This window comes from Canis lupus, chromosome 6, assembly GCF_011100685.1.
Source record: "Canis lupus familiaris isolate Mischka breed German Shepherd chromosome 6, alternate assembly UU_Cfam_GSD_1.0, whole genome shotgun sequence".
Taxonomy (NCBI): domain Eukaryota; kingdom Metazoa; phylum Chordata; class Mammalia; order Carnivora; family Canidae; genus Canis; species Canis lupus.
In genome coordinates, this window is record NC_049227.1 from 15,770,436 (window position 1) to 15,789,817 (window position 19,382).

The window sequence follows — 19,382 nt, forward strand, 5'->3', positions numbered from 1 at the left end:
GTCAGGAGGAGGCCGGTGGGAGTGGGTGAGACAGCCCCGGAGTAGGAGCTGTGCGCCCATCCACTCGGGGGGCCTGGGGCCTGGTGGCTCCCTTGGCCACCAAGCAGCAGGGGAGGCAGAAGCCGGGCAGGAGTCGCGGGGAGATGAGTCCTCGTCCCTCCCTTGGGGCCACCAGAGCCGGAGGGTGGAGGGTGAGGCCGCACAGGCCGCAAACAGAGTGGACAGTCTCCCCCTCTTCGCTCTTCGTCTCTAGTCCCCAAAGCTTTGTTGTCTCAAGTCAGGTTAAGGGAAAGAAAAAAACCCAGAGACAGGTTTGGCCGGGGAGCCCGAGGACAGGAAAAGTTAGAGATATTTATTTGACAGGGTCAAGGTTGGCGCCTCTCTCCTCTTTCTCCCCAGGTCCCATAGGTGTTAGGCTGAGAGACATTTAATCGCGGGAGTAGCGGTTTCATATCTATAACAAAAATCAAATAATGCAAGATGATTTACTCCCCCTAGCAACCGCGGAGCTCACCCTTAGCAACCAGGCTAGCCTCGGGCTGCGGTGTAATCAGCTTGAAAATATTTCAATTATTGTGTTGATTTTAGTGGATTTGAGAAGCGCTGTGTGGAGAGCCGGGCACATTCTCCCCGCGACCCGGAGAGGAAGATATTGATTTAAACAGGTGTCAGGGAGGGAAAGTGGAGTAAATTTAAATGCGACGGGAGAGCCGCACACCGTACGCGGAACAGGGCCGGGATGACATTTTGTGCGCTGCCGTGAACAAAAGTGACTCAACGGAACTAGAAATTTCACCTTGAGAATCACCTCCCATCCACACAGTTAGGGGGGCGGCCGGGAGGGGCCCAGCTGACCCGGCCCGGGGGCCTGGGCTCAGAGCCAGGAGTGGGTGGCGCTTGCGGGAGGCCTTCGGGGTTGGGGCGGGGGGCGCAGGGAGCAGCCCGGGTGCCGTCAGCCCCTGACCCAGCCCCAGGCACGGCTCCCCAGACTGGCTGTCTTCTCTGAGCCCCGTTCCAGGGTCCCAGACCTCTGCCCCGGCTTCCGGGCGCCCCGACCTCGGCCACTGACGGCTTTCATTGCTGGCCTTCACCATAGCACTTGCTGTGCAAGAGCCATCCGTCTTCTTCCCCATCCTGTCCTCTGCTCACTGCTGGCACCCCACACCCAAGAGGACAAGAGTGCTCCTGAGAGAGGCCCCCAGTGCTGTGGCCTGTCTCCTGTCACTCCAAACCAAGACTGGTTGTGCCCCCGTCCCCAGCACCTGGCCTGTTTCTGCTGTGGAGAAGAGGCCTAGGAGGTGTCCAGAGGAGGAGAGTGAGCTGCTGACCATCCCTTGGCCTTGGCCATGGAACCCTAGCCCACCACTTCCCTGAACATCAGCTCTCCCGCTGAGAATCAGGGGGATGATGGGAGGAAGGCCCTTCCCAGGGGTGCATGTAGCTCCAGGGCGGGCAGGAAACTACTCAACTCTTCTCTCCTCCTGAGACATCCTGTGCCCTTCTGCGCCCTCCTCTGCTCTGGGGTATGTCTCGGGCTACTGCAGGGCACTTAAGGCCACTCGGGTAGAAAAATCACTGTGAACCCCCAAATCCTGGGCAGATGCAGAAACACCCCCACATAACTGAAGGTCTGCACTGGGTTAGGCTCAGGCCTAACCTACAGCTCAGGCCTGCTGCACTGGGTTAGGCTCAGGCCTAACCTGCAGCTCAGGCCTGCTGCGTGGGGCTGGCTCCTGCCCACCTCTGCTGCATTAGGGTCCCTCCAGGGCAGCAAGGAGAGGACAGCGGGTCCCTGATTGCAGTGCCCAGGCCTGGGTGTGATCTTTCTCTGGCTGGCTGTGGTTGTAGCTTCTCAGGGAGCCCCAGTAGAGGATGTGGGAGGATGTTCCCTTGGTGAGCATAGGCTTCTCCTCAGGCTGGACACTCATATCCCATCCTCTCCCAGCCTGTAAGTGACAGCAGGCCGGGGCAGGTGTGCGCCCCCCACCCCCCTCAGTGGGCAGAGGGCTGTGTAGTGAGATCAGCACCACCCCTGGATGGTCCTGCTCCTGATCCAAAGCCTCCAGGTTGGCCACCAGGAGCTCAGCACCCACCCCATGGCTCAGCCCTGGCCAGCTCAGGGTCAGGCCACCAGCCAGGCCTTGGCCTGGATCACAAGAGTGCCTTCTCCATTCCTTCCCCAAAGGATGAGTGAGGCCTGGTCTCTTCCCTTCAGGGGTGCCTACAAGGCCCCCCTCACAGATGCAAAGGGCCATGCAGGACAGAAGACTGGTCTCTGACCCCCCCAGCACAAGGTGAGTGGACCAGATGGAAGGAAGAGTCAAGAGCTTCCAAGAGGAGCCAGGACTCAGCAGGGATGCCAAAGTTCCAAGGCTCAGCACACAGGGAGGAATGAGAGGAGCTCCAGAGGGTCCTACATGGGGTTTGGTGAGCAGTTCTGGGTTTCCAGAGGCCCCTCTGGGTGCTGTGCAAGAGGGCTGATGGTGGGGGCAGTGGAGGTGGGATGGGCAGCAGGTAGGGAGGGAGGGTGGGCAGCGGCTCCAGGGGACAGGGGGCATGAAGGGAGAGGCTGGGGGTGCTGGGCTGCAGCAGGAGCTGGGTGGAGGGACCGAGGACCCCCATGTGCACGTGGGCGAGCTCCCAGGCCCCAGCCATGCAGACACTACCTACCCTTTCAGCTGTACAGAGGGGAGCAGCCATTTCCTGGCTACCCCTCAGATCACCAGAAGCCCAAATATGGCCTGCGGTGGGCCTGTGGGTCAGGTGTGACCTGTCACAGAAGGGGGTGGTGGGGAGAAGTGTCACAGAGTACCAGCCCCAGAGGGACTTTGGATGTGGTGGTGTTATTGGTTGTTGTCATGATGGGGGTGATGGGCACTCCTGCCTGGGGGGTGGGTGGAGCCAGGGGTCAATGCCTAGGGCAGCCCACCTGCCCACCCACCATGTCTGTCTAAGTCAGGCACCTGCACATGCCGGACTCAAGGGAAGGACGGGGGGTGGAACAGAGGAACTCCTTGGCAGGACCCATGTGACATGGGGCTTTCCTGGGATGGTGTCCAGGCAGTGGAGAATGACAGAGTCCCCGAACTCAGGATCCCAGGGTGCCCCGGTCCTGGGCCACGCCCAAGGAAATGCCCCACACTCAGGCTGTCCTGCACATGGCCTCAGTGACCATCCACAAGGGACTCAAGAGGAGCAGATGCAGTATACACATGCTGGGAGGGCCCAATCCTTGGCCCCCACCCCCGTGGGGCCCTCAGGCCATGTGCTGGCAGCTTTCCATGGCCCCTAGAAGGAGAGCTCAACTCCCACATGGTGCACCACACCCCTACAGTCACCTCTTCTCTGCACTCCAGCTACACAGGCCCCTTTGCTGTGGCCGTGCATGCAGGTCCAGGCCATTCCAAACCTCAGGGCCTTTGCACTTGCTATTCCCTCTGCCCAGAAAGCTCCTCCCCAGACCTCTGCAAGGCCCACAAACTATAACTGCTGACATGACACCTGTCACTATATCTGCTGTGCATCACCCCCACAAACTAGATCTGCTGACATGTCACCTCCTCCTGTAAGTCCTTTCCAATGCCCTGGCCAGAGCATTGCTGTGACTCGCCTAATTTTATCTTCCATGAAGCACCTCTGACTACAGCGCCTAGAATGACCTGGTGTTATCAAGAGTGCTCCTCTTACCCCTGAGACCCCGCCTGGCAGGACCGACAAGCGACAGGGTGGGAGGCCTGGGGGGGTGGGGCTAAAGTCCAGCTCCCTGCTGAGCTCCCCAAGCCAGCGGCGCCTGCGCACAGGGGGCTGCATTATCCCAGGGGCAGGAACCCAAGGGGCTGGGCAGGTGGGGTGGGGTGGGGCCAGGACCAGTCACCTGGCATCACTCTTTCTCCTGCCTTCCACTTGGGACAGCAGAGTCTGAGAATTCGGTCAAATCTGGAGGTTCATCCAAATCAGACCCTCCCCAAAGTCACCACAGAAGAGATGGCAGCAAAGGTGCCTCCTCCAAGCCCCTCCATAGCACACGGTGTGGATGGCCAGCCGAAGGTCTGGGATTCTGAGACTCAGGAAGGCAAGAGGCCTGGCCATGCCCCAGCTCTTCTTGGGGAAGAGCTGTCTCCTGTGGAAGCCTCAGTCTGCTCATACAAGGAAAGGGGCCCACGCTGGCAGCAGCCATGGCTCATGTGGTCAAGTTTATTTGTGTTTATGTCTGAGCCAAGCATTCTCAATCTGGGATGCTCTCGAGGGTGCCCTGAAGTTATGCATAAATGCAGGAGTGAGGGTCCCAGCACTCACATGGGTCTCTAAGAGGACTCTGGCCTCCCAAGGGTTACATTCCACAGATCACCCCTAAAGATGGGGAAGTTGCCTATCCCTCACATGTGAGGAAATGAGGCCAGACTCCTCGAGAACCAGACTTGAAAGTTACCTATAACCAGGACCCAAACCTGCTGGCCAGATGCAGCTGTGGCACAGCAGCATCAGCCCCAAGTGCCCGTTCACCAAGTTGCCGAACCCCTGGCCACAGCCCTGTGCCAGGATCAACGCTGGCTCTGAATCTACAGCAAAACTCAGTTCTCTCCAGGTTTCCCGGCCCCTTTAGAACAGCAATATGCTACTTAAATGTGTATTTTTATTACTTTCTCTATTATAAGTAAAAATATTGTAATGCCATCTGATGATCCGCCAGCTGTCTATGTGGGAACCGGTGGCGCCATTCCGGAGTGAAACTCGGGCGGGCGGGCAAGCGCGGTGTGCTGTCTGGGGAGGCGCATTTGGATTTCTGCTTAGGTTGGCCCCACATATGCCAGGCCACATGTTCCCAGTCTGGGAACCGGATAATTGTGCCCATTTATCTTGTTGTAGTTGAAAGTGCAAACATTATAAAAATCACACGAGTGTTAGTGGTGGTTTAGGGGGAGGTAGAGGTGCAGACAGACCGTGCAGGCAGGACAGCAGCCGTGGTGCTGGTGAGTGCAGGGGGGCATGGGGCACCGCGGCCCGGACCCCTCCTCACCCCGGCCCTGGCAGTACCACCGCGAGGGCGGCTCCCGGACAGACAGCTAGGGTAGGCACACTCCTGACAAACGGATCTGCGGTTAATAACGGGAAAGACGGCGTGGCCGTGGCCAAGTGAAGACAACGGTTTCTTATCTAGACCGGAGGTTGCAAGCCGAGCCTGTAGGACAAATCTGGCCAATGCGAATTTTTTTAAACATCTTTGAAATAGTTGCCAACATTCGGAAATCAAGAGATGTTATAAACTCATCTAGACTTCTGATTTCTCTCAAAAAGCCCAAACCACTGGCAGATCTGAGCCCTGGCCTCTGCCTGACGAAAATGAGCCCGTCTCCCCAGGCCCCATACAGCCTGAGGGGAGGTGACCAGGGCGCCAGCCCCTGGGGACCAGAAAGGAACCCGGGGTGTCCCTGTGGCAAGCCTAGCCTCAGCCCTGATTCACTAAGGGGTCTCGGGGGCCCTCAGCAGGACACAAAGGACCTCCAAGGTCAGCCCCACCTGTTGGGATGGCTCTCCGTTCCCTGCACCCTCTTCCCGGCCCCCAGACCCTGTTGTTTCTCTGCCACCAAGGACCAGGATTCTGGCCTATTTGGGCTGATGGCTACCAGCCCCTAGAACACAATCAGTGCTCCATCAGTGCTGTCTAATGGACAGCTCTCTTTCTGGCTGGCGCACCCAACAGGCACCACCCATCTGTGAGACTTGCCTGACCCCAGTGGGTACATGAGTTTATGGCCCTGCTCTGTGCCAAGACACCCATTTTACAGATGGGAAAACTGAGGCCTTGGGGGCTGCAGATGGTACAGGACCCAGTGTAGGCCCGAGCCTCTGGACTGAGAGTCCCCTCCCCTGTCCTCACCATTCTCTGAAAATCCAGATGGAAATGCATGTCCTCCCACACTGGGACAAGGCCGACAGTGTGGCATGCCACGCCTGTCCCCAAAGGCCTGGGGTGCAGTGAGGCAGGAATGGCCTATGTCGCTAATAATGCTGGCAGATAGGGCCGGTCAGGGTGGGCGGAGGGAAGGAGCAAGGAGAGCATGGATAACAGTCCCAGCCATCACTTTGATGTTCAGCCCATGAAACTTCTCAAATTATAAAAGAGAATCACTTTTGAGCCTTTAAGTGGCTCCGAATAAACCGACTGTCCAAAGATACAATGAAAAACCGACACCGGCTCTCCGTAACAAGGCAGGAAAAATTGTCAGTGCTGAGATGAATATTAAAAGCCCTATCCGTGAAAAACACCCTGGAAATATGTTTTAAAGGAGCAGTGTGAGGCAGACGATTATCTAGGCGGCTGGAAAGGCGGCTGGCCGGCCCCACGGAGGCCCCCGCCCGCCCCGGGATGAGGGGTCCTCTGTGGGAGAGCAGAGAGGTCGGTGTTGCTCCCTGCACTGGGCCGGAGGCCCCACTCATCGGGCTGCAGGTGCAGGAGGAGGCCTGGCTGGCCCCAGGATATGGGGTGACCAGCAGTCTCATCGAGGTGTGGGGCACAGCCATGCTGTTGTGCTGACCATAGGCTCGTCTCCACCTGCCCCTCAGGCTGGGCCACACCAGTCATCGGTTCCCTCCTGCCTGAGGTCCCCGAGGGAACAGGGAAGGGCAGGTATGACATGCAAGGCCTGGACCCCCGGCAGGTGGCTCCTGCTAGAGAGGAGCTGGGACGGGCTTCCCAGGAGGAGGCAGGCCCCCTGCGAGCACCCACTTCTTGCTGTGTCCAGCACCTACAGCCTGTCCAAATCCAGGAGCCCCCGTGCCCCTGCTGATGGGGGTCTCCTCACACCCATGCCACACCTGGCCTCCTACGGGGCTGAGCTCACTGTCCACACAGTCTCCTCCCTCCAGCACCCTGTGTCCCCTCTGACGAGGGACCTTCAAACCCCCTCACCCAGCACCTTGGTACCGGGTGGGGGCCCAAGGCAGTCCCCTGTGTCCCCTCTGACAAGGAACATTCAAACCTCCTCATCAGCACCCTGATACCCAGTGGGGGCCCAAGGCAGCAGGCACACAGGCATATAGGAGGAGGATATAGCTTCCTGCTTCCAGGGTCCTGAGAAATTGCGACAGACTCCAAACCTGCCTGCTGATGGCATGCCCACTGTGGAGGTCCTGAGGAGGAATTCTGGAAAGCTGGATCCCCAGGGAGGGGCCCCACGCCATTCCGATGCCTGGCCACCCCTTCCTTACTCACATGCACAGTGCCCCTGGACGCCCTCAGGGATGTGGAAAGACAAGAAGACCCTCTAGTCACACCAACAGGCCACCACCTCCCAGCTCTGCTGGCTCCCCTGGGAGCTCCTCTCTGGGCCCCTCCCACCCCCCCCCCACACACACCCTCCCACCCCACCCCCCGCCACCATGTACTCTGGAGAGGAGGCCAAGGAGGCTTCTAGAGGTGAAGTCATTGCCCAGGTCACTCAGGTTGGAAATGGGGTCCTGGCCTGCTGGCTCTGTGCTCATGCTCCTTCCACCCCTTGGGGCTCAGGTCACAGCCCAGGTGTCCAGCACCTGCCCCAGGGCACAGACTACACTCCCCCACTGCTGGCATTCCTCTGAGGGCCCTCGCTTGACCAGAGCAAGCAGCGAGTGGGCCTCTGGAAGCCTCTGGGGCCTGGAAACTAGGGTGGCTGGGGGGCTGGGGGCTGGGGGGCCAGGGAGGCAGGGGAGGGGTGCAGTCTTGTTTTGTCCTCAAAGCTGCTTCCTTGTAATTAAGAGTAAACTTTGTAGCAATGTCTCTCTCGCTGTTGTCTCGCTTGCCTCCCAAATGATAAATTGTTAATGAGCACCTGTTACAATGCTAATGAAAGTGGGTTCGCGTGTAAATAAAGAAAATTTAATAACTTAACAAGGTGGATTAAATGCCCCACCTCCTCCTCTGCTCTAATCCGGGCCAAGCAGCAGAGCTGCCATCTAAGCAGGGAGCAGCAGCTAATGCATTCACCTCAGAACACTTTCCAAAATATAATTAATATTTTAAAAATTTATAAAACTGAAATCAGAGGTCTTGATTGTAACAAACAAAATATCCATCTTTAATCTGCTACCCAAGGGCCAGTAGGGCCTCCCTCCCTGGCACCCGCCCCTCCATGGTTCCACTGGGAAAATGCAAACAGGATCCTCCCAGGGGCCGGGAGGGCTGTGGTGTGGGGACAGGGAGGCGGCTGGCGCCAGCCCTGCAGCAGGAGCTGGGGCAGAGGCCCTGGGTGCCACTCAAGGCCCTAGGTGAGACTTTCACTTAGCCCCCTGTGGTGGGATAAAGTCGCTGGCCTGGTCTCCAAAGCCAGCTGTTCTAGAACATGTTTGTCCAGCCCCCAGGCAAGCATCTCTCCCAACTACTTCCCTCCTCTGGACTCTGACCTCACTTCTCAGAACTTCGGGGTGAGAGTAGGGGTGGGGGGGGGGCAACAGGAGCTGCTGGGTGGTCTCAGACCCCATGCTACAGAAGAGGTCCCTGTGGGCAGCTCCTAGCAACTGATGGATGGGGCCTTGGGCAAGGCAGTCGACCCCCATGAGCCTCAGTTCTTCCCTCTGGAAAGTGGGAATGATCCTGGTACCACAGGACCCAGTGAGTGCTTCACACCTCAAGGCTCCCCTTTGCAAGGACTCCCAGTGCTGCTGGGGAGCCCTCTGGGGCAGGGTCTGCTGAGAACATGGAGACAGAGCCTCTCCTTTGTCCAGCTCTGGACCTGCTTCCTTGTGGGACTCTGCTCCAGGCAGCACCTGTCAGGGATCTCCTGCTGGAGTACTGTCCTCCCAAGGCAGGAAGGGGCGTCGAGCTCTAGCCCCACCCTTGCAGCACCTGCCCTCTGCCCTGGGCCCTAGTTGGCTGTCTCCTGGGCAGGGCCCCTAAGCCATTGGCTGTTCCCCCAGCCCTGACCCGTCAGGAAGGTGGGCATCTGTGGGGCAGGGGCGGGGCTCTCCTGAAGCCAGTCTGCAGCCAGGACGCCTCTCCCTGCAGTGTCCCTCCAGCTATTCCAGAGCAGAAAGGACAACACACTGCTTCAGATGAGACTTTCAGGGTGAGGGACCCAGGGCCTGTCTTCTGGGTGTCCACTTACCAAGAGGAGAGAGGGAGAGAACACAGAAGCAGATAAGCTGGCGGTTCAGCTCTGCCCCTCATCTGTCTCTGTTTCCAGGGGGCTCTGGGCTGGAGGGACATCCCTGTGGTGCTCAGCCTCCACTGCACCGGCTGTGTGCTGGGTGCTGTCCTTGGTGCTGGGGACACGTGGGACCTTGGCCCTCTAGTTGGAGAGATAGACAACTCAGTATAAACTAGAACACCGAGCAGTGAGAGGTACTGCCCAGAGACCCAGGCAGGGAGTGGGACAAAGAAAACGGGCCAGTGGGGTGGGCAGATGGCATCATAGCCAGTGTGGACAGGCAAGGTGACATTTGAGCAAGATCTGAATAAAGCAAGGAAGGAAGCCAACCAGGTATTGGGGGAAGAATATTCCAGAAAGAACACATGCACAGACCCACAGCAGGATGGATCTGGTGTGTTTGGGGAAAGCAAGAGGGCAAGGGGGTGGTTGGAGGGCAGGGAGCCCCTCAGGTGACAATGGTGGCAGGAAGGGGGTGTCCCTGGGTCTGCCCAGCAACCTCGCCCTTACTTGGAGACCCTCCTCCCAGGGTGCCCCACCACGCTGCCTCCATGCTGACACCAGAGCTTCCTGCCCGCCTGCCTCAGATCTGCCAGCAATTTAATGCATCATGGTGTCACCGGACATCCAGCCATTTTTCATGGCTTGACCTCACTTTTAATTAGAGACTAAATTATTCATGCTGTTTGATGGGAGATGATGCTTGTGAGGTGCCTGGGCCCTGGGCCGGCTCAGCCAGGCTGAAACCAACCTTCAAATCAAACCTAAGTGGCCAGGAGGAAGAGAACTTGCCTACGTGGCTCCTGCACACCCTGCATCCATCACCCACCTGCCTGCGGGCGTGTGCGGGTTTAGGGGGAAGCCCTGTCTGTCCTGGAGGACCCGGAGCTCCTGCCCCACTCAGAAGCACCCAGGGCTCGGGGTCAGGCACATACCCCAGCCCTGGCTCCTTCTGGGTTGAACCTGAGGGGCCTGCGTGAGCGTCCCCCGCACCACCACCCCTCCAGCACACCAATGACTCCCTTCCAATCTGAAGCAACAAACATTCTCTGAGCACTAGGTGGGTGCAAGGCATCTCCTGGGTGTGACCCAGCTGTGACCTGAGCTGCTCCTGCTTCTCTGTCCAGGAAGGGCCCACAGAAAGGAAATGCCAAGACGGCAGAGGGGGCCATGGGCACACTGAGGGTGGCCAGGTGGTCCCAGGAGGCTTCAGGAGTGTGCACAGCTGGCCTCCTCCCCCCATGCCAGTAGGTGTAGCTCCCCTCACAGGCCCCACCCCCAAGCTTCATTCCATACCACCTCCTCCAGCTGGGGTGGCCCTCTGGCAGATCCAGGCTGTGGGTGTCTGGGGTCTGGGCCATAGGAATGCTCCCAGGCCAGTCCATCACAGTCTTGGCTTCAAGAGCCATGGAGTAGGGGCAGGAGAGATTTCCACAGCATGGGGGGCTGGGGGGTGGAATCCGAGAGGAGACACAGGATGGGGAAACAGGCTCAGAGCAGGTAGGGGACTTAGATCACTTGAGAAGTTGGTGACAGTGCCAGGATAGGGATACAGAAGTTTCCTGGCACCACCCTGGGCCATCCTACGTCCTCACCCCCAACCACTTCTCGCACCCCCTGGGACAGGACTGCCCCCAGGGCCCCCAGAAGCCACCCACCTGACCGCTGCTCCAGGTCCATGGTCTCTGGTCTTAGGTAAGTCTGTGGCTACTTTGAGCCTTTTTCTGCTCTGCGGCCTGGGGTGCCGATGCTTCCTACACAGGGTCACATGAGCATGAGAGGCAGGACCCCAGGACACCGCAACCCTCAGGCCTGACCCTCATCAACCTGAGGCACAGCCAGCATCCATGCTCATCTATGACCATCAACCTCACAGACTTGCTGGGAAGACCATGGGAGCCCCTGGAAGGTTCTGGCACACAGTAGGTACGCAGCATAGGCAGGTCCCAAAGGTCACCATCTACCTGGGTGTTGCCATGGTGGGCAATGTGTAACAAGGAGCCCTCTTCGAGGAGCAAAGCCCTGATTTGTAGCATTTTCCCATTTCTGTGGTATAAATATTCTATTGCGGCCACTTTCAAGTCAGCAAGGTGAGGTTACCAACAGTGACATGGCTCTCCTGAGCTGAGGGGAGCTGCCTGTGACACACCCCGGATTCCCTGGGTCTCAGGTTCCTCATCCCTAAAATGAGAGACGTGTCAGATGAATCCTGCATGGTCTCAGCCTTACCAGAGCCAGGGTGGGGAAGGGAAGACAGCCCCAAACTCCTCAGGGGGCTCAGGCAGATGGGCTGGGGCCATGCAGCTCGGCCATGAGGCAGGGGCAGCAGGAGAGGGCAGGGCAGGCAAAGGCTCTCTCCCTTCCTCTCTCTCTGGCACTTCTGTCCCCACACGAGGGGTCCCCAGGGCTGGTAGGTGGCTCTCAGGTAGCCAGCAGTGCAGGGGCTTGTCATTTCAGATGAGCACAATTGCCCCATGTCAGAGGCAAAATGGATGATGGGGAGAGGCTGCTTCTGGCCCCGAAGTCTAGCTCAAGGACTGCCCTGCCCTGCAGCCCTATCCAGCCCCAATCTCCCCTCACATGGTCTATTCCAGCCTCCGTTCCCTGCTGTCAGCCCTCCTGGCAAGGCAGAGTGGGGAAGGCATCTTCAAAACCCTGCTCTGATATTGCTCTGCTGTGTGTCTCCCAGCAAGTGTCTGACCCTCTCTGGGTCTCTGCTTCCTCCTCTGTCAGCCTCTCAAGAGTGGAATAGGGCCAGGACAGGAGGATCAAGGGTTTCCCTTTCGGCCAAATTGGGGAGAAACACTGGGCAGGAGCTCACCCTGGAGGAGGGATGTGGGGTCCCAGAGCACCAGTGTGGGGTCTCCGGCCCTGGTGCCGGGAGGGCAGGAGTGAGCAGTGTGGGAAAGGAGAGCCCGACTGGGGGTGGGCAAGCCCCTGGTCCCCTGTTCCCCATGGGAAGATCCCCCATGTGGTCTGTCACTGGGCCCCGGGGCGGCGGCGGCGGGGGGGGGCGGGGGGGAGAAGGGGGGAGAGGGAAAGTCGTCTGCCGGGGTTCCCACGGAGGGCTCCTGGCCAGTCTGAAAATGGATCAATCGGGGGATGCAAGCCCCTGGGCAGGTCTCCTCAGATGGGTGGGTAGTCCCCTGTGGGGGACAGGGGTATCCTTGCCTAGCAGGAGTCAAATTTGTCCAGACAGAGCACCTAGGCATTCACCCTTCTCGGCAGTATTCGGAAGAAAATAAATTAAGTGCAACAAGATTGTTCCAAAGTGCCGTCCCCGCAGCGTCATAGTGCTAAATGACAGATGTTTCGCTCTGAAAAGTGGCTCTAATGTCTGTGCAGTAACTTTGTCTCAAATGATTTCAGCAGACGTCAATAGAGGGGGACTCACAGCACAGTGTCACCAGCCACTCGCCTGGCACAGATGCCACAGGAGGCACAGAGGGCGGGGCAGTGCCCCCACGTCCTGGGAAGAGCAGAGGGAGAAGCAGCGCCCAAGGATGGGGGTTGGCCAGGAAACACGGGACCCAGCCCAGCAGGAGGGGCCAGACTCGGGCATCCTGAGCCGCAGGCCCCTAGGACACTGTCTTGGGACTCGGGACACAAGGGAAAGTGTCCACGCTGGGGCGGCAGGAGGCCCGGGTGTCAGACCAGTGCAACACAATGCCAGGATGACCTGCACAGGTTGATGCCCCTCCCTGGACCTCAGTGTCCTCATCCACAGGTGTGACCTCACTGGTGGGATGCTGGCCACATGCCAGGCGCAGGGCCAGGGTGAGCCCCATGACGGGTGCTACCATGGAGATAAGAACTGACAGCCAGGGCCTCTCAGGGGAGAGAGGGGGCACCTGAGGGAGGCCTTCGAGGATGAGTAGGAGTTTGCAGGAAAGGCAGCAAGAGCGGTGTGACTCTGTGTGGCCAGAGGCCTGCGGAAGGGGAAGGGCTCCAGAGGACCAGGTGTGAGGGGCCCAAGTGCCCTGGGCCTCATTATGTGGTGACCAGCAAGCCACAATCAGATCTTGGAAAGTCAGGGGTGTTTTTCCTTCCGCTTTACAGTTCCACCTTCCAGATGTGCTGTAAAGCACACAGACAGGTGAATCCGCTGATCGTAAGGAAAGCAGATGTCAGCAGGACTGATGGGAAAGACATCTTGAGCAGAGCACCGCCAGCCTCCCATCCCCGCACTCCCACACAGGTTTCAGGAGTGAGGCAGCACCCTCCTGGGCACTCCCGCATCCTACCCCTTGCAGGGTGGGGACCAGCTTTCTGGGGGCAGGAGGGAGACACAGTGAAAGCGAGCAGTAGACCTTGGGACCCCACCCCCATTCCTCTCTGGGCCTCAGTCCTCCTTCCTTAAACAGAGAAGGCTGGCCTCAGTGGCCGGGAAGGCCTCTTCCAGTGTGCACGGGATCCTGTACCCTGAGGAAAGCAGACTTACAGGGGGACACCCCACAATGTTCTGGGAGGTTGCACCTCAGTGGCTTCTGAATTATGTTGGGGACGGGGCAGCTCTTTCGTCCCCTGTAAGCTATTTGTAGCAGCTCATACTTAACAGAGCAAGCGCTACCCACAGGTCAGGTGCTGCGTAAGCACTTTGTAGCATTACCGCACTCAGAGCTCCCCACCAGCCTACTGGGCCTTGCATCATCTCCATTTCACAGATACAGAAAGCCAAGCACAGGGGGGTTAAGCAATTTGTCTTAGGTCACACAGCAGGTAGTGGCAGGGCTGGACCCAGACTCCTGACCGTAGCCACTGCGGCTCTGTCCCTCTGCTACCCAGGTAACTGAGAGCTCACCAAGCTTGCTGGGGGGTAGGGGGGTCGGGGGTGGGGGGGGGTAGGCGGGGGGGGGGGGACAGTTCTGGCCTCACCACAGGACACTGGGACCAGAAGACCTCACCAACTAACTCAGGGGCTCCCATAACACTCTGTGGAAACCCTAAACCTAGTGATATTTATAGGACTCACTTCCACAACAGCTGTCCCAATAAGATAGCTCGTGACTCAAGGAGCAGGGAGTGACGGGGACACAATGGCTTAGTTTTCTTTCTCCTTTTCCCTTAAATCACGGTCTTATTTTTTCAGAACAGAGCGACCACTTGAGTCCCTGACTGGGCAGCCCCTGGCATCTCTGAGTGCAGCACCTAATCCTCCAGCGCTCTTTATCAAATACCCTGGCCTTTAAAGTGTTATTAAATGCCTTTTTTTGGATTATAATTTTTACTCTTGATTATATGATGACTATATAATCAAATATTCATTGGATAATGATGATTAAAATATGTAATCCCCCAAAAGATGTTTAGAACAATTTAGGCTACCATTGACTTAATTAAGGGAGTTAGGGGATTAGCAGGGAAGTAAAGGGCTAATTTTTTTAGAACTAATTTCGTGGTTCTTGTGGCTCTGAAATCAGAGGGAAAAAGGGATCGATGGGGGTGATAGCAGGCAAGGATACAGTGGTCACCTGCACCAGGGGACCTCCATCCTTCCAGGCGGCAGATTAGGATGATCCCACTGGTGCAGAAGGAGTGGGAGCCCTCCAGGTGCTGAGCAAGCAGGGGTCAACCTGCAGAAGCTGAGTGCACGGGACCCGTCTCCATGCCGACTAGCACGCCTGGTGTCCCAGCCCAATGTGATGTTGCTCATGCTGCTCATTAAACCGAATGACATTCACACTCTCACTTCTGTGCAACCCTGAGGAAGCCTCTGGGGTCCACTGCCTCCCTGGGTCCTCCTGGGGTGGGGGTTGGGGGGCTCTCACTGGAACCAGAGTCTGTCACCTAGCAGGGCCGGCTCCCTGTTCATGGGAGGCTTGGCTCTACATGCCTCTCCAGACTCCGCTTGAGCTTCAGCTGAGTGCATGCTGTCGTCTTGCATCTTTCTAAATCAGAGGTGGTAGAGGACAGAACCATGCCCTTGGGTTCCAGGTGACAGGCTTTACTAGCCTTGTACCATGCCAAGGCCACCATGCAGTGCAGGCCACTGCTTCCTCAGAGCTTAATTTGTGGAGCATGTGACTCTGGCTCTCAGGGTTATGAGCTCGAGCCCTAGGTCAGTGATACAGTTTACTTCAAAGAAGAAAGAAAAGGAAGGAAGGAAGGAAGGAAGGAAGGAAGGAAGGAAGGAAGGAAGGAAGGGAGGGAGGAAGGAGGAAGGGAGGGAGGGAGGGAGAAAGAAGGAGGGAGGGAGGGAAGGAAGGAAGGAGGGAGGGAGGGAAGGAAGGAAGGAAGGAAGGAAGGAAGGAAGGAAGGAAGGAAGGAAGGAAGGAAGGAAGGACGGACCTGCCCAGAGTCACAAAGCCAGAAGACACTGGCCGAGCTACTGGGCACCTCTTCTCTCCCCTGCCCCTGGTGGCCGCATGTGACTCTTACCCTGAAGCTGAGAGAACCCACAAGGGAGGGTTGGGAAGTTCCCCCTGGTCTGGCCCGCTGTGCCCCCCCTTCCCTTCCACCCCCTTCCAGGCTGAGTGGGGCGGTCTGTTGCGATGCCTAAGCCCAGCACACAGTGAGATAAGTAGACATTTGCCTGAGAATTAACTGCTGCTCATTGACAGGCTGCAGAAATCCACCCACCAACGGGCACTAATGCCCAGTCTGCGCTGGGGTAGGGGAGGAGGGGAAGGGAAGGGAGAATTGGGGCCAAATTCCATAATCCATATTTACATAAATCTGCAGCTAAAAGCTGGGAACAGCCCTCCACCCCACACGCCAGTTCCCTCCACAGAAACCGAGGCCAAGGCCAGCCCAGCCTTTCTCTCTTTCTCTCTGCCCGCAAGGAGGGCTCCAGAGATAGAAGCATGCCCCCCCGATAGAGACATCTGCCCGGGCCCTGACGGCTCAGCCAGAGAGCAGGCCTCCTCCCAAGGGAGCCAGCCAGGCAGGAAGGGGGAACAGCCCTGACTTCCAGACAAGGACATGAGGCCCCCCCGCCTCCCGCCCCGTGGGCCTGGGCTACTGGAACAGAGCTGGGGGGTGGGGAACTAGGCCTTGTTCCTGGCTTTAGTGTCCTGAGGGGGAGCAGACTTGTCCCCAAGTCTTGGTGAGACCCAGTGGGGTTCCCTAGTGAAGACACTGAGGCCTGCGGGTGTCAGAACCCTCACCCCAAAGTCACCCCAGGCCCCAGGTGAGACTGTGCCCACCCTATGATGAGAGGTAGTGAATCCACTGGTGCTGCCAGAACAAATATCCCAGGAGGGGGTGCTTAGACTGCAGACACGTATTGTCTCTCGGGGCTGGAGACAGAGAGGTCCGAGAGAGGCCCGAGGTGGAGGTATGGGCAGGGCTTGTGTCTCCTGGGCATGAGGACAGCTGGCTGTCTTCCCCATGTCCCCATGTGGTTGCCCCTCTGTGCCTGCCTGTGTCCTTATGTCCCCTTCTCATAGGACAACAGTCCTCTTGCAGTACAGCCCACTTCATGACCTCATGACCTCCTTGTACTTTAAACCCCTCTTTAAAGACCCTGGTCTCCAAAGATACTCACATTCTGAAGAGTGAGGTGGGTGGCTGGGGCTTCAATGTATGAATTTTGAGGAGAGGGACATGGGTCAGACCATAGCATATGCTATCCCCTAAATCCTCACCACCACCCTGGCAGAGATAAGACAGGTGGGTATACCCGAGGGGCTCAGGCCCCAGGGCCTTCCCATGCTGTGGAGACCCTGAGGTCCCCTGCTCACCCCCCTCTCAGCCTGCAGAAAGAGGCATCTAGAAGCCAGTGCCAGTCAACAAGCCCGGAAATCAGCTCAAAGAGTGGGAAATCAGCCTGACCATCCTTCCACCTTCTCCTGACTGCTGCTCAGCCCTGGAAGCTCCCACGAGGTCAAGGTCAGGAGACACAGGATGGGGACTCCCAGGTGGGCTGTGGGGAGCTGAGGTTGCTGCAGACACTCCCAGCAGCGCAGCCCCACTCCCTGTCTTGTCAGGCTGTGGCCCAGAAAGGTGCTCAGGCAGTGTCCAGACAGCCCCAAGTCCCCCTCTGAGCAAAGTGACCCCCCGTGGCTGCCCTCACAAACCCCACCTAAGATAGGTCATCCTAAGTGCTAGACAAAGCTCAGGGCCCCTCACTGACACCCAGTAAGGTGGCACCTCACCTTACTTCTGGACAGGCATACAGAGGGGCCGTATGTGCTCGGCTGTGTGCTCTGGGCCCAAGCCCACCTTCCACAGCATGTCCCACAGAAGCTCTGCTCCCCAGCTGTGGCCCCTCCCTTTGGCCTTGGGCCATTACCCCCCCTCCCCATCACTGTATTTGGGACAGTGGGTAGTAATGGATTTGAACCTTCAGTCTCCCTCACCCACAACAAAGCTGGGGGTGTGGGGCAGGTGTATTAACCATGTCTTCTTATTTTCTGTATTCCTTTTTTATTCTCTTTTTAAAAATTGGTTTATTTATGTATTTATTTATTCATTTGTTTTAAGTATCGCTGTACTCAATATGGGACTCAAACTCATGACCTGGAGATCAAGAGTTGCATGCTCTAGTGGCCCAGCGCCCCTTACTTTCTGTACTCTAGATGCTCTGGCATCTGCTACTTCAGTGACTCAGTGACTCAGGACAGAAGGTTCCTCCCCAAAGGAAAGAACTTGCCCCAGGACCATTCCTTTCAAATGCAAGCCAACCAATCCAGAGCCCACACTGGAACCGCCTCCTGTCTCTAGCTCTTATGCTCCAGGAGGCATTATCCGGCTGCTAATAGCTAACCACCCAGAGCCAGCTACCCGACAGACAGGGACAACCTCATGCCCTCCAGCCTCCCAAAATTATTCAAACTAGCCAGTCCTAAACTTGCTCAAATTCACTGATCTCATGTCACACACTTCTTCCCTTGGACACCACATAAAAGCCCTGGGTCCTGCTTTTTCCGTGGCCCCCTCACATCCTGGTGCTTCCCCATATGGCCCTGCGTGGTGGGCCTTCTCTCCTGGATCCAGGAATCCCTGTAAACTTCTTCCTTCATGACAGTCCTTTCTGTGTCTGCATGTCTCATTGTTCATGATTAAAACAAATCCCGGGTACACTTTAGCACCCATGTCTGACCATTTCTCACAGGATCCTGGGGCGCAGAGGCCTCCGCATCATCCTGTAGTGTGAAGATAGGGAGTATGTGTGCCCCTAGCATGTCGTTGAAACACCTGAGCAGGGGCAGGTGGGAGGGATGATGACAGTGGCTAGCAGGGTAAGACAAACCAGTCCAGGCCTTCCCCCACACCGGGATTACAATGCTGTCCCAAGGCTCCTGGGACACTCCCCACCTGGGACAAACACCCTGCCACTCAAGTGAGGAGAGCAAGACTCAGAGAGACCCCAGGGTGGGTCCTGCCCTGCCCTCTCTAACCCTTCTAGCTCAGGATGTTGTGCCCAATCCCTCAAGCAAACCTGCAAAGGCTCCTAATGAACTCTGTTCCTGCTTTTCCTCGGCTCCCTCTGACCTCTCTGCTCTGCGTGGAGCAAGGTGGCTGGCCCAGTCCTCCCTCCTGCCAGGGTCTGTGGGTCTCAGTGACTGTGGCACCAGGGGTCCCAGTGCTCCTCAACTTCAGCAGCAGCCTATCACCTGCCCCCAGCACCCAAAGGACGCTGGGTGAGGTCCTTACTAGGGTCCCCTGGGGTGGGGGCTGCTTTCCTTTTCCTCCCCAGTCCCCAGCAAAGTGGCTGCTCTAGACTTTCCAGGGTCAGAAGGAATCCCATAGAGCGCTTGGTGGGAGGAGGGACAGGGCCTGAAGGGAAAGAGGAGAATCCAAGGAGGAGGAGTAAGGAGGGAAGGAAGGGGAGCCCCCAGGGAAAGGAGGAGATGGGGGTGCCTGTCTATTCTGAGAGCCAGGACACGAAGCCCCACAGCTAGTGTCCAGCTTTAGAGGACCAGCAACAGGATGTCCTGCTGCACCCCTGTCTTCCCACACTCAGTTCATCTGCAAAGCCCTGTCTGCTGGGCCGAGTGGCCTGAGTAGCATCTGCAGGGCACCAGGGAAACCAGAGAGGAGCTCTGCAAGCTGTGAGGAGGTGGCTGGGGAAGGAAGGCGCAGGGAGGGGGGAGGCTGGCCGGCAGAAGGTAGACTACACCTCACGGGGCTCCAGAGCTCCGTCCTCCAGAGCTGCCCCAAATGGAGGCCCAGGGACGGCCTTCGTATGCTTCATGTATGCTTCATCCTGGGCAATGGCAGGGAAGGCCTCAGCTGGGGGTCCTTGCAGCAAGGGAAATGGGCGCCCTTGTGGTGACACATTGCCACCACATGCCCTGCAGCCAGTCTTGGAGACCC

The 19,382-nt window shown here is 57.8% G+C and overlaps 1 long non-coding RNA gene across 1 annotated transcript; it reads right to left on the reverse strand.

Annotated features, from left to right (window-relative positions):
* Positions 1-317: 317 nt before the first annotated feature.
* On the reverse strand, positions 318-10,916 carry LOC111096491. The gene is made up of 3 exons (XR_005360344.1): positions 10,781-10,916; positions 9,081-9,263; positions 318-454 (listed from the first exon to the last, which is right to left on the reverse strand). It is a non-coding gene; the product is annotated as an uncharacterized LOC111096491 (long non-coding RNA).
* Positions 10,917-19,382: the final 8,466 nt, after the last annotated feature.